This window comes from Elephas maximus, chromosome 27 (genome assembly GCF_024166365.1).
Source record: "Elephas maximus indicus isolate mEleMax1 chromosome 27, mEleMax1 primary haplotype, whole genome shotgun sequence".
In the NCBI taxonomy this organism is placed as follows: domain Eukaryota; kingdom Metazoa; phylum Chordata; class Mammalia; order Proboscidea; family Elephantidae; genus Elephas; species Elephas maximus.
This window is the reverse complement of record NC_064845.1, coordinates 31,946,451-31,961,352: the sequence shown is the minus strand read 5'-3', so window position 1 is coordinate 31,961,352 and position 14,902 is coordinate 31,946,451.

Sequence of the window (14,902 nt, the reverse complement as noted above, 5' to 3'; positions counted from 1 at the left end):
ACTGGAATTTTAATTTTGATAATGGGTGTGTTAAGACGTGACTATGGAAACTTATTACATATTGTAATCTGAGCATTTGCCAATGTGTGTAATGAAATATTAATTGTTAAAATGAAAAGACTCTAATTTTTTTTAGTAGAAGAAAGCATTCTTTTAGTAATATTACTTTATATTGGTGATTGAGAATATTAAAAGAAAATCCTGAAGAACTATATGCGTAAATTAATTAGAGATTCCAATTTTGTAAAAGGGAGAGCTTGCACTGGGAAGAGGAAGAGGCACGGGATGGTGACATTCCTCAATAAGACAGTCCCAACAAACGAAGTGACCGGGGGTTGTGAGAATTCTCAATAAGATGGTCCCTACAGAGTTAAACTTTAAGCCAAGGAAATGACCTTTACAGGGGTCTTTGTTTTGATAAAGCTCTTAACTTGATAAAGTCCCTAACTTGATTAGATCTTTAACTTGGTAATTAGACCTTAAGCCAAGGAAATAGTCTTCTTCGTAGGGGGGTGTTGTCCTGGCTTTTAAATGTTAATAGAGAAAGATCAAGAGAAAAAAAGGAGTATAAAACCCTAAGAAAACGACTATGGGGCGCTCCGATTCTTTCTCTACCTGAGTAGCCCGCTTGACGCTTCCTAGTCAAGTGTACTTTTACTACTAACCCTCTGCTTGCTAATAAACCTCTGCTCACTTGGCACTATTTGTCTCAGTCTTTGAATTCTTTCCTACGCCAAAAACAAGAACTGAGGCCATTCTCTGGTAACAATATGAATAAAAACTCTCTAGCATATAATAGGTTGGGGTAAGAATTTAAACAGAATCAAAAAATAAATTTTTCATCAATGTTTTGACAAAATCTGTACAACATGCTGGTCTATAAAAACCAGAAAGCAATAGGATTCTACTCTTGTTGTTAGGTGCCATAGAGTCAGTTCCAACTCATAGCGACCCTATGTACAAGAGCGTGAAACACTGCCCAGTCTTGCACCATGCTCACAATTGTTGTTATCCTTGAGCCGATTGTGGCAGTCACTGTGTCAGTCCATCTTGTTGAAGGTCTTCGTATTTTTCACTGACTCCTTCGTAGGCAGTTTATTATTTTCAAGTTGGATGGATAAGGCTTATATGCTTGAAATTACTAGAGAGTAATTTGCTGGACTTTATAAACTAGTGTTATGCTATGACAAATAGTTACAAAAAAGGGGGAGAACCAATTTTTATTGATTGGAATTATTAAAGAAAATTATACAGAGAAGTGAACTTGAAATTACTTTTTAATGAACTATTACATGTTGACGGACAGTGTGATGATTAAGGTTGGATGTCAACTTGGCCGGGCCGTGATTCTCAGTGGTTTGAAAGTTGTTATGATGGTGTGATCACTCCCATGATGAGATTCAATATTATGTGATCACCTCCATGATGGAATCTGCTGTGAATAGCCAGTCAGTTGAAAGGGAGTTTCCTTGGACGTGCGGTCTGCATTGAATGTAAGCAGATATTCTGGAAAGGCTTGTGGGCTTTTGTTTACTCTGGATCCTGCAGCTGGCTTGCGTTCATCTGATTTCCTGTTCTTGGGACTTGAGCTGTAGCTTACCTGCAGTCTTGCCTGTCAATCTATGGGATTTGTCAATCTTCACAAACTATGAACAAGAGTCCTGCTCTCCAACCTGCTGATCTTGGGTTCTCCAGCCCCTGTGGCTACATGCATCAGGAGAAGCCTCTGCCCTGACCCAATGACTTGGGACTTGCCAGCTGCTACAACTGTGTAAGCCATTTCCTTGATACAGATCTCTCTGTTTATATGCTTTACAGGTTTTTCTTCTGTAGAGAACCCAGCCTAAGACAGACAGATCCTGTTTGCATCAAGAAAACACAATCAGTGGTATAATTTTGATTAAATATTTTGTTGAACACCAATTAATTCATATGTTCTACATTTGAATTAAGCAAAAAATACAAAACAAAAAAAGAAAACAAGTTCATTTTTTAGAGCTCATATCCTGAATTATATTTAGTCTGTTGGCTAATAAATGAAGAGTTAAAGTGTTAATTTTTTTAAAGCCTCAAGTAAATCCAATTCTCTTGAAATAAGCTTTAGATTTCTCTATGCATGTGCTACAAAAACCAATAGTTTAAAGGCGAAAATTGAGATAGAAAGACTAAGAAGGAAAATTTAAACAAGTAGGGAAGTGGTGAAAAATAAATCGTGGTAAATTTGGAAGCAATAATTGAAAATATCCCTAAGAAGGCAAAGTCTTTGTTATGCATGAAGTAAAATAAGCAAATACGTTAGTTGTTTATTTTACTGTATATATATATGTGTGTGTTTTTCATTCAATTTATTGTTTTGTCATTCAGATGTAGGGTATTTTCAAAACAAAGGGTTAAGAAAGATTCAGGGTTAAAAATCTTGCTTCAAATTGTTTTTTTTGAATCTGTTTTTATATTTAAAAAATGCTTAGAGCCTTTAGTTTTATTCCAACATTTTTGTTTTTTTTAATCATAATTCTTTCTTTTAATATATCTGAAGTTGATAATGAGAAACCAAACATCAGTGATAGAGTTCATTCTTCTTGGATTTACAGATGACACTGAGCTTCAGGCTGTGTTTTGCCTTTTTCTGCTAATTTATGTCTTAAGTATTTAGGGAAATTTGACCATCATCAGTCTGACCCTGCTGGATCATCGCCTCCAGAGTCCTATGTATTTCTTCCTCCTGAATTTGTCCTTTTTGGAAATTTCTTTTGCCTCTGTCTTTGTTCCCAAAATGCTAGTCAATATCTTAACTGGAGACAAGACTACTTCCTTTGCTGGTTTCCTCACTCAGTATTTTTTTGCCATCCTTCTGGGAGCCACTGAATTTTACATTTTAGCCGCCATGTCCTACGATCTCTATGTTGCCATCTGTAGACCCCTGCATTATGCAACCATGATGAGTAGGAGACTGTGCACTCAACTTGTCCTATGTTCCCGGTTCTCTGGTTTGTTAGTTGTCATTGTGCCACATATAATGACTCTCCAGCTGCCTTTCTGTGCATCCAATATCATCAATCATTATTGGTATAACTACACTGTATTTTTTCATTTGTCTTGTTCAGACACATATTTCACAGAAATGATTTTTTCTTACTGGGGCTACACTCGTCTTTACCTTGGTTTTAGTGATCCTTTCCTACACATACATTATCAGGACGATTCTGAGAATCCCCTCTGTTCAACAAAGGAAAAAAGCTTTTTCTACTTTTTCCTCTCACATGATTGTGGTCTCACTTTCTTATGAGCGCTGTGTCTTTATGTATATAAACCCTTCTTTTGAGGATGCAGCCACTTTTAATAAGGGAGTGGCTGTGCTAAATACCTTAGTTGCCCCTCTGTTGAACCCACTCATGTATACCCTAAGGAACCAGCAGGTGAAAATAGCCTTCAAAGATATGGTCGGTAAGATACAAGTTTTTTCCAAAAAAGTGAAACTATTTGAGGTACATCATTAAAACAAATAGCAAAGAAATGTTTGGAAGACTATAGGTAGATTTTATAGTAATTTAACATTTTTTTTTTACATTATCTCATTAATGTCCCTAATTGAACAGTGAACTATTTACCCAATTAAGCTACTTTATCACCATCTCTACTGTTCTCAAAAATTTAAAGGTTTTGTGTGTGTCTGTGTGACCTCCAACACTTTAGTTTTATTTTTCTTGATTTATATCTAACTTTTAAGAAAAGACTAAGGGAAGAGTCAGGATTAGGAATGTGACTTCTAGTGGTTTGTTTGTTACAAATGAATTTTTTAATCTTATCCAATGTCATTATGGTCGGCAGTCTCCATATTTATAACTGAATAACTAAATTCACATTCCAAAGAAATATACTTTCGCTTTTAAATAATAGCTTATGTAATATATTAGTAAATGGACATAAAGTTGACATTTTTTAAGCCTAAAATTATGATTTAAAGTTAGTCTTTTCACAGTAATCACTCATTGAGAATTTTAGGCATACTCAAGTTTTTGAAGCTAAAAAAAATTCTAAAGAAAATCATTGTATGTTTGGTATTGATGGAAAAATGTTAAGTGATGATTTACATACAGATGAAACTCTTTGAGCAAATACGTGAAAGAAGTAAAGCCATGATTCAAGTCTAATCTAATTAGAAATATGTTATTCCAGCTTATTTCATATAACTTAGTGTTTTGCCTAATCATTGACCCAATAATCATTTAATAGGGAATTTTTTTTTAATGGAATATATTATCTATGGTTTAGAAAAAAAAATTTATAGGTATAAATCATAGTCCTCAGTATTTTTTTCTTCCTTATCACACTAAACTTTAAATCTTTACAGTCTGATTTCCTTAGGGTCTCCATCACAAGTAAAAGCTGCAACTTTCAGAACATTGCTGTGTCCATGTTCATTTCTTAGAATGTGTGGGCCAGATACATAGCATGGACAGTAGCTAAGAGCTACAGCTACGATATATGGCTGCTAACCAAAAGGTTGGAAGTTTGAATTCACCAGCCACTTTTTGGTAACCCTATTGGGCAGGTCCATCTGCCCGATAGTGTTGCTATGAGTCAGAATAGACTCGACAACAACAGGTTTTTGTTTGTTTTGTTTTATAGATATGTTCTACTCCAACCCCTCATTTTCAGGAAGAAAACTGAGCCCTAGAGATGTTAAGAAACTTTTACTAAGGCTTGTAGTAAATTAGTATCAAATTTGTACTCTTGGATTTCTTTGTTCATCCATCAACTAATAATGCAGAACCTACCAGGTAGTGGAGCTACTATTAATGTCATGGGATACCTAACAAAGGATACCTACTGAAAATGGAGAATTTGTCAGTTCCTACATACTTTTTTTTTTTTTAGCCAAGGAGCCCTTGTCGTGCAGTGTTTAAAGGACGAGACTGATAACTGAAAGGTTGGTGGTTTGAACCCACCAGCCCCTCCGTGGGAGATAAATGTGGCAGTGTGATTCCATAAGGATTTACAGCCTTGAAAATCCTATGGGGCAGTTCTACTCTGTCCTGTAGGGTTAAAAAACAAAACAAAACAAAATTTTTTTGTTTGTTTTTTGTTTTTTAACTCTGAGTCAAAATCAACTCAATGGCAATGGGTGTATACCTCATTAAAAATGGAATGGAGACAGTGTCTGACCTCCTCTAGCTTTGTGAGGAGGAAGAAGAATCAAAATCAACAGCTCAAGGTTGATTCCTGGTCAGATATGCCTCCTGTCCCTACTAATTCTGATGTCAACCATCCCTTCCACAATACTCTCTACTTCTCTGCTGGATTCGATAATTCATTGCAATGGCCACACAGAACTCACAGACCATACTCATGATTATGGGATTTATTAGGGAAGTAACAGGTTACAATTCAGGCTCAAGAACACTCACGGACACAGTTCTTCCATCAGGTCAGCCTCTTCCCAGCTGGGTTCACAGGCACATCTCTCCCTGGCTGCAGGCCTCTGCCCAAAGGCACTCGGCTTTATCTCTCCATTGGCCAGGAAGCCCACCACACCATCTCTTGCTGCCAGGTCTCTGCTGCTGGGTCTCTGCTGCCAAGTCTTGCTGCCTTTAGTGTTATGGTTCTCACTCTCTCTGTCTCCTGGTTCCAGAGGTCCTTAGCACAAGGATCCCAGGTCCAAAGGACACACTGTCTCCTGGTTGTTCTTCCTCGGTGGTGGTGGGATTGTCTCTTTCCTGCCACTGAGATGGCTCATTTCAAGCCCAGTGAGACGGCAAAAGCAATCAATTCGTTTGATGGACTGCAATCACCCTGTCTCACAGTCCCGCCCAACCACTTGATTGGGAGTTACAAGACCATGGCTAGAAGGGCAACATAAAAGTAATCAATAACACCACACCTAGCCATAACTGCATCAAAGAGTGACCTAAACACTTAGCACATAATTGATGTTAATGAGTTAGTTAGCTAGTTAATTTGTTAGTTTTCTAGAAAGTCAAGTAATTGATTCATTAATGCACAAATTTGTATGTTGTTTTAAACACTGTTTTATACACTACCATCAATACATTAATGATATTCAAGCAAAATATTGTCACCCTATGTTGGCTGCTCTGAGCCCTGGTAGCACAATGATTAAGAGTTGGTTGCTAGTCAAAAGTTTAGAGTGACAGAATAATAATAAAAAAAAAACAACAGAGTTCATCGATATGCTGTCTACAAGAGATTCATCTTAGAAACAAAGATGGAAATTCATTAAAAATCAAAGGATGGAAAAAAAATCTATCAAGCAAACAGCCACCAAAAAAGAGCAGGAATGGCAATACTAATCTCAGATAAAATAGACTGTAAAACAAAATCCACCATAAAAGACAAAGAAGGATACTATATAATGATAAAAGACAAAGAAGGGTACTATATAATGATTATAGTACTATCCATTGTGAAGACATAACCATAATAAATATCTACACACCCAATGACAAGGCTCCAAAATACATAAAACAAACTCTAACTGCACTGAAAACAGAAACTGACGGTTCCACAATAATAGCAGGAGACTTTAACACACCACTCTCAATAAAGGACAGAACATCTAGAAAGAAACCCAGCAAAGATACAGAACATATAAAGGACACAATCAGCCAAGTTGACCTTATAAACATATATAGAACACTCCATCCAAGAGCTGCAAAGTACATATTATTTTCCAATGCACATGAATGTTATCCAGAATAATCCACATCATAGGCCACAGAGCAACCCTCAATGAAATCCAAGGTACTGAGGTAACACAAAGTATCTTCTCTGACCACAATGCCTTCAAAGTAGAAATTAACACCAGGAAGAGCAAGGGGAAAAAAAATCAATTACATGGAAACCAAATAACACCTTACTTTAAAACCACTGGACAATAGAAGAAATCAGAGATGGAATAAAAAAATTCCTAGAATCGAATGAGAATGAAAACACATCATATCAAAACCTCTGGCACACAGCAAAGGCAGTCCTCAGAGGTCAATTTATAGCAGTAGACGCAGCCATCAAAAAAAGAAGAGGAGGAGGCGGGGCCAAGATGGCGGACTAGATGGATGCTACCGCGGATCCCTCTTGCAACAAAGACTCGGAAAAACAAGTGAATCGATCACATACATAACAATCTACGAACTCTGAACAACAAGCACAGACTTAGAGACGGAAAAAGAACAAATACAGGCAGACAGCGACCGTTTTCAGAACTGGGAGCCAGCGTACCAGGCAGGTGACCTTCGGAGCCTGATCTGGGGCAGAGCCCAGGAGGGCAGAGGGCGCAGACAAGGGGCCCAGCCCTACCCCCCCGAACCCACCCGGGAGAGAGTCTAGCTGGTTGGCGTGGGCAGCGTAGCGGCACAGCCGGAGGTAGAAGCACCCGGGAGGCAGTGACTGATCTTGGAGCTGGGAGAGCAGCGTCCCAGCCGGGGAGCCGTCCCGCCGGGAGTTTGGCGAGAAGCGGGAGGGCGCGAGCGGGGGGGGGGTCAGCTATATTTCCCTAAAGCGACCCCAGAGCGGGGCCCACACGTTCGTGCGGGGGGACGCCCACCCAGTTCGCTCGTGTGGCGCGGTGCACCGGAGGGAGAAGTCCCTGGGAGGAAGTGATTGGTCTCGGAGCGGGGAAAGCAGCGTCCCAACTGGGGAGCCGTCCCGCTGGGATCTTGGCGAAAGCGGGCAGGGCGTGAGCACGGGGTCCAATTATATTCTCCTGAATAGACCCTGGGAGCAGGCTCACCTGTTCGTGTGGGAGACGCCCACCCAGTTCGCTCGTGTGGCGCGGCGCCCAGGAGGGAGAAGTCCCTGGGAGGAAGTGACAGGTCTCGGAGCGGGGAGAGTAGCGTCCCAACCGGGGAGCCGTCCGGCCCGGATTTTGGCGGACAGGGGTGGAGCGTGAACACGGTGATCAGCTCTATATTCTGTGGTGTTACACTCCTAGCTCTCTGATCCCTCCCCCACCCTCCCCAGGCAGCTCCATTAACACCCGAATACCTGGAGCCAGAGGGAGAATTCAGATAGGGATTTGACTGCATTTTTTTTAGCTGATTACCTGGAAAATCTAGTTTCCCAGTGATGGCTAGGAGACAGCAGTCCATATCAAACCACATAAAGAAACAGACCATGACAGCTTCTCCAACCCCCCAAACAAAAGAATCAAAATCTTTCCCAAATGAAGATACAATCCTGGAATTATAAGATACAGAATATAAAAAACTAATTTACAGAATGCTTAATGATATCACAAATGAAATTAGGATAACTGCAGAAAAAGCCAAGGAACACACTGATAAAACTGTTGAAGAACTCAAAAAGATTATTCAAGAACATAGTGGAAAAATTAATAAGTTGCAAGAATCCATAGAGAGACAGCATGTAGAAATCCAAAAGATTAACAAAAAAATTACAGAATTTGACAACGCAATAGAAAGTCAGAGGAGCAGACTCGAGCAATTAGAATGTAGACTGGGACTTCTGGAGGACCAGGGAATCAACACCAACATAGCTGAAAAAAAATCAGATAAAAGAATTTAAAAAAATGAAGAAACCCTAAGAATCATGTGGGACTCTATCAAGAAGGATAACTTGTGAGTGATTGGAGTCCCAGAACAGGGCAGGGGGACAGAAAACACAGAGAAAATAGTTGAAGAACTCCTGACACAAAACTTCCCTGACATCATGAAAGACGAAAGGATATCTATCCAAGATGCTCATCGAACCCCATTTAAGATTGATCCAAAAAGAAAAACACCAAGACATATTATCATCAAACTTACCAAACCCAAAGACAAACAGAAAATTTTAAAAGCAGCCAGGGAGAAAGGAAAGGTCTCCTTCAAGGGAGAATCAATAAGAATAAGTTCAGACTACTCAGCAGAAACCATGCAGGCAAGAAGGGAATGGGATGACGTATACAGAGCACTGAAGGAGAAAAACTGCCAACCAAGGATCATATATCCAGCAAAACTCTCTCTGAAATATGAAGAAGAAATTAAGATATTTACAGATAAACACAAGCTTAGAGAATTTGCAAAAACTAAACCAAGACTGCAAGAAATGCTAAAGGAGATTGTTTGGCCTGATGACCAATAATATCAGGTACCAACACAATACAAGGTCACAAAACAGAACGTCCTGATATCAACGCAACTCAAATAGGGAAATCACAAAAACAAACAAATTAAGACTAATTCTAAAAAATAAATAAATAAACAAAATAATACACACAACAGGAAATCATGGAAATCAATAGATAAATGATCACAATAATCAAAAAGAGGGACTAAATATAGGAGACATTGAACTGCCAGATGGAGAGTGATACAAGGCGATATAGAAGGATACAAGTTAGGTTTTTACTTAGAAAAATAGGGGTAAATAATAAGGTAACCACGAAAAGGAATATCAATTCCATAACTCAAGAAAAAAGCCAAGAAAAAAGGTAACGACTCAACAAACACAAAGTTAAACATTATGAAAATGAGGATCTCACAAGCTACTAAGAAAAATGTCTCAGCACAAAAAAGCATGTGGAAAAATGAAATGGCCAACACCACACATGAAAAGGCATCAAAATGACAGCACTAAAAACTTATTTATCTATAATTATGCTGAATGTAAATGGACTAAATGCACCAATAAAGAGACAGAGAGTCATGCACTGGATAAAGAAACACGATCCATCTATATGCTGCCTACAAGAGACACACTTTAGACTTAGAGACACAAACAAACTAAAACTCAAAGGATGGAAAAAATATATCAAGCAAACAATAAGCAAAAAAGAAGAGGAGTAGCAATATTAATTTCTGACAAAATAGACTTTAGACTTAAATCCGCCACAAAGGATAAAGAAGGACACTATATAATGATAAAAGGGACAATTGATCAGGAAGACATAACCATATTAAATATTTACGCACCCAACGACAGGGCTGCAAGATACATAAATCAAATTTTAACAGAATTGAAAAGTGAGATAGACGCCTCCACATTTATAGTAGGAGACTTCAACACACCAGTTTCGGAGAAGGACAGGACATCCAGTAAGAAGCTCAATAGAGACACGGAAGACCTACTTACAACAATCAACCAACTTGACCTCATTGACTTATACAGAACTCTCCACCCAACTGCTGCAAAATATACTTTTTTTTCTAGTGCACATGGAACATTCTCTAGAATAGACCACATATTAGGTCATAAAACAAATCTTTCCAGAATCCAAAACATCTAAATATTACAAAGCATCTTCTCAGACCACAAGGCAATGAAGCTGGAAATCAATAACAGAAAAACTAGGGAAAAGAAATCAAATACTTGGAAAATGAACAATACCCTCCTGAAAAAAGACTGGGTTATAGAAGACATCAAGGAGGGAATAAGGAAATTCTTAGAAAGCAACGAGAATGAAAATACTTCCTATCAAAACCTCTGGTACACAGCAAAAGCAGGGCTCAGAGGCCAATTTATATCGATAAATGCACACATACATAAAGAAGAAAGAGACAAAATCAGAGAACTGTCCCCACAACTTGAACAAATAGAAAGTGAGCAACAAAAGAACCCATCAGGCACCAGAAGAAAACAAATAAAAAAATTAGAGCTGAACTAAATGAATTAGAGAACAGAAAAACAATCGAAAGAATTAACAAAGCCAAAAGCTGATTCTTTGAAAAAATTAACAAAATTGATAAACCATTGGCTAGACTGACTAAAGAAAAACAGGAAAGGAAACAAATAACCCGAATAAGAAACGAGAAGGACCACATCACAACAGAGCCCAATGAAATTAAAAGAATCATTTCAGATTACTGCGTAAAATTGTACTCTAACAAATTTGAAAACCTAGAAGAAATGGATAAATTCGTGGAACAATACTACCTACCTGAACTAACACATTCAGAAGTAGAACAACTAAATAGACCCATAACAAAAAAGAGATTGAAACGGTAATCAAAAAACTTCCAACAAAAAAAAGTCCTGGCCCGGATGGCTTCACTGCAGAGTTCTACCAAACCTTCAGAGAAGACTTAACACCATTACTGTTGAAGGTATTTCAAAGCATAGAAAAAGACGGAATACTACCCAACTCATTCTATGAAGCTACCATCTCCCTGATATCAAAACCAGGTAAAGACATTACAAAAAAAGAAAATTTCAGACCTATATCCCTCATGAACATAGATGCAAAAATCCTCAACAAAATTCTAGCCAATAGAATCCAACAACACATCAAAAAAATAATTCACCCTGATCAAGTGGTATGCAAGGCTGGTTTAATATCAGAAAACCATTAATGTAATCCATCACATAAATAAAACAAAAGATAAAAACCACATGATCTTATCAATTGATGCAGAAAAGGCATTTGACAAAGTCCAACACCCATTTATGATAAAAACTCTTACCAAAATAGGAATTGAAGGAAAATTCCTCAACATAATAAAGGGCATCTATTGAAAGCCAACAGCCAACATCACCCTAAATGGAGAGAACCTGAAAGCATTTCCCTTGAGAACGGGAACCAGACAAGGATGCCCTTTATCACCGCTCTTATTCAACATTGTACTTGAAGTCCCAGCCAGGGCAATTAGGCTAGACAAAGAAATAAAGGGTATCCGGATTGGTAAGGAGGAAGTAAAGCGATCACTATTTGCAGATGCCATGATCGTATACATGGAAAACCCTAAGGAATCCTCCAGAAAACTACTGAAACTAATAGAAGAGTTTGGAAGAGTCTCAGGTTATAAAATAAACATACAAAAATCACTTGGATTCCTCTACATCAACAAAAAGAACACCGAAGAGGAAATAACCAAATCAATACCATTCACAGTAGCCTCCAAGAAGATAAAATACTTAGGAATAAATCTTACCAAGCATGTAAAAGACCTATACAAAGAAAACTATAAAACTCTGCTACAAGAAATTCAAAAGGATATACTTAAGTGGAAAAACATACCCTGCTCATGGATAGGAAGACTTAACATAGTAAAAATGTCTATTCTACCAAAAGCCATCTATACATATAACGCACTTCCAATCCAAATACCAATGTCATATTTTAAGGAGATAGAGAAACAAATCACTAATTTCATATGGAAGGGAAAGAACCCCCGGATAAGCAAAGCATTACTGAAAAAGAAGAAGAAAGTGGGAGGCCTCACACGATCTGATTTCAGAACCTATTATACAGCCACAGTAGTCAAAACAGCCTGGTACTTGTACAACAACAGGCACATAGACCAATGGAACAGAATTGAGAACCCAGATATAAATCCATCCACGTATGAGCAGCTGGTATTTGACAAAGGACCAGTGTCAGTTAATTGGGGAAAAGATAGTCTTTTTAACAAATGGTGCTGGCATAACTGGATATTCATTTGCAAAAGAATGAAACAGGACCCATACCTCACACCATGCACAAAAACTAACTCCAAGTGGATCAAAGACCTAAACATAAAGACTAAAACGATAAATATCATGGAAGAAAAAATAGGATCAACCCTAGGAGCCCTAATACAGGGCATAAACAGAATACAAAACATTACCAAAAATGACGAAGAGAAACTAGATAACTGGGAGCTCCTAAAAATCAAACACCTATGCTCATCTAAAGACTTCACCAAAAGAGTAAAAAGACCACCTACAGACTGGGAAAGAATATTCAGCTATGACATCTCCGACCAGCGCCTGATCTCTAAAATCTATATGATTCTGTCAAAACTCAACCACAAAAAGACAAACAACCCAATCAAGAAGTGGGCAAAGGATATGAACACACATTTCATTAAAGAAGATATTCAGGCAGCCAACAGATACATGAGAAAATGCTCCCGATCATTAGCCATTAGAGAAATGCAAATTAAAACTACAATGAGATTCCATCTCACACCAACTAAAAAAACTAGACTGGCATTAATTCAAAAAACACAAAATAATAAATGTTGGAGAGGCTGCGGAGAGATTGGAACTCTCATACACTGCTGGTGGGAATGTAAAATGGTACAACCACTTTGGAAATCCATCTGGCATTATCTTAAACAGTTAGAAATAGAACTACCATACAACCCAGAAATCCCACTCCTGGGAATATACCCTAGAGATACAAGAGCCTTCACACAAACAGATATATGCACACCCATGTTTATTGCAGATCTGTTTACAATAGCAAAAAGCTGGAAGCAACAAGATGTCCGTCAATGGATGAATGGGTAAATAAATTGTGGTATATTCACACAATAGAATACTACGCATCGATAAAGAACAGTGACGAATCTCTGAAACATTTCATAACATGGAGGAATCTGGAAGGCATTATGCTGCGTGAAATGAGTCAGTTGCAAAAGGACAAATATTGTAGAAGACCGCTATTATAAGATCTTGAGAAATAGAAAAAACGGAGAAGAACACATACTTTTGTGGTTACAAAGGGGGGAGGGAGGGAGGGAGGGAGGGAGGGAGGGAGGGAGGGAGGGAGGGAGAGGGCTTTTTATTGATCAATCTGTAGATAAGAACTGCTTTGGGTGAAGGGAAAGACAACCCTCAATACAAGGAAGGTCAGCCAATTGGACTGGACTAAAAGCAAAGAGGTTTCCGGGATAAAATGAAAGCTTCAAAGGTCAGTGGAGCAGGGGCTGTGGTCTGGGGAACTTGGTTTGAGGGGACTTCTAAGTCAATGGGCAAAATAATTCTATTATGAAAACATTCTGCATCCCACTTTGAATTGTGGCGCCTGGGGTCCTAAATGCCAACAAGCAGCCATCTAAGATACATCAATTGGTCTCAACCCACCTGGAGCAAAGGCAAAGGAAGAACACCAAGGTCACACGACAACTAAGAACCCAAGAGACAGAAAGGGCCACATGAACCAGAGACCTACATTATCCTGAGACCAGAAGAACTAGTTGGTGTCCGGCCACAATCGACGTCTGCCCTGACAGGGAGCACAACAGACAACTCCTGAGGGAGCAGGAGACCAATGGGATACAGTCCCCAAATTCTCATGAAAAGACCATACCTTTAATGGTATGACTGCGACTAGAGGAATCCCAGAGACAATGCTCCCCAGAACTTCTGATGGCACAGGACAGGAACCATCCCCGAAGACAAATCATCAGGCATGAAAAGGACTGGTCAGTGGGGGGAGAGAGATGCTGATGAAGAGTGAGCTAATTAAATCAGGTGGACACTGGAGAGTGTGTTGGCAACTCTTGACTGGAGGGGGGATGGGAAGATAGAGAGAGAGGCAAGATGGCAAAATTGGCACGAAACGAGAGACTGAAAGGGCTGACTCAATAGGGGGAGAGCAAGTGGGAGAAGGGAGTAAGAAGTATGTAAACCTACATGTGACAGACTGATTGGAATGGTAAATGTTCACTTGAAGCTTAATAAAAATTAATTAAAAAAAAAAGAAGAAAGAGACAAAATCAAAGCAATAACTACACAACTCAAACAAATAGAAAGAGAACAGCAAAAGAAGCCCACAGCCACCAGAAGAAAGGAAATAATAAAGATCACAGCAAAAATAAATGAAACAGAGAATAGAAAAACAATAGAAAGAATCAACAAAACCAAAAGTTGGTTCTTTGAAAGGATCAACAAAATAGACAAACCACTGGCCAAATTGACAAAAGAAAAACAGGACAGAATGCAAATAACCCAAATAAGAAATGAAATGGGAGACATTACAACAGACCCAACAGAAATAAAAAGGATCATAACAGAGTATTAAGAAAAACTATACTCCAAGAAAATTGAAAACCTATAGGAAATGAGCTATTTTCTAGAAACACACTACCTACCCAAACTAACACAAAACAATGTTGAAAATCTGAACAGACCCATACAAAGAAAAGAGATTAAAAAGGTAATAAAATAAACTCTCAGCAAC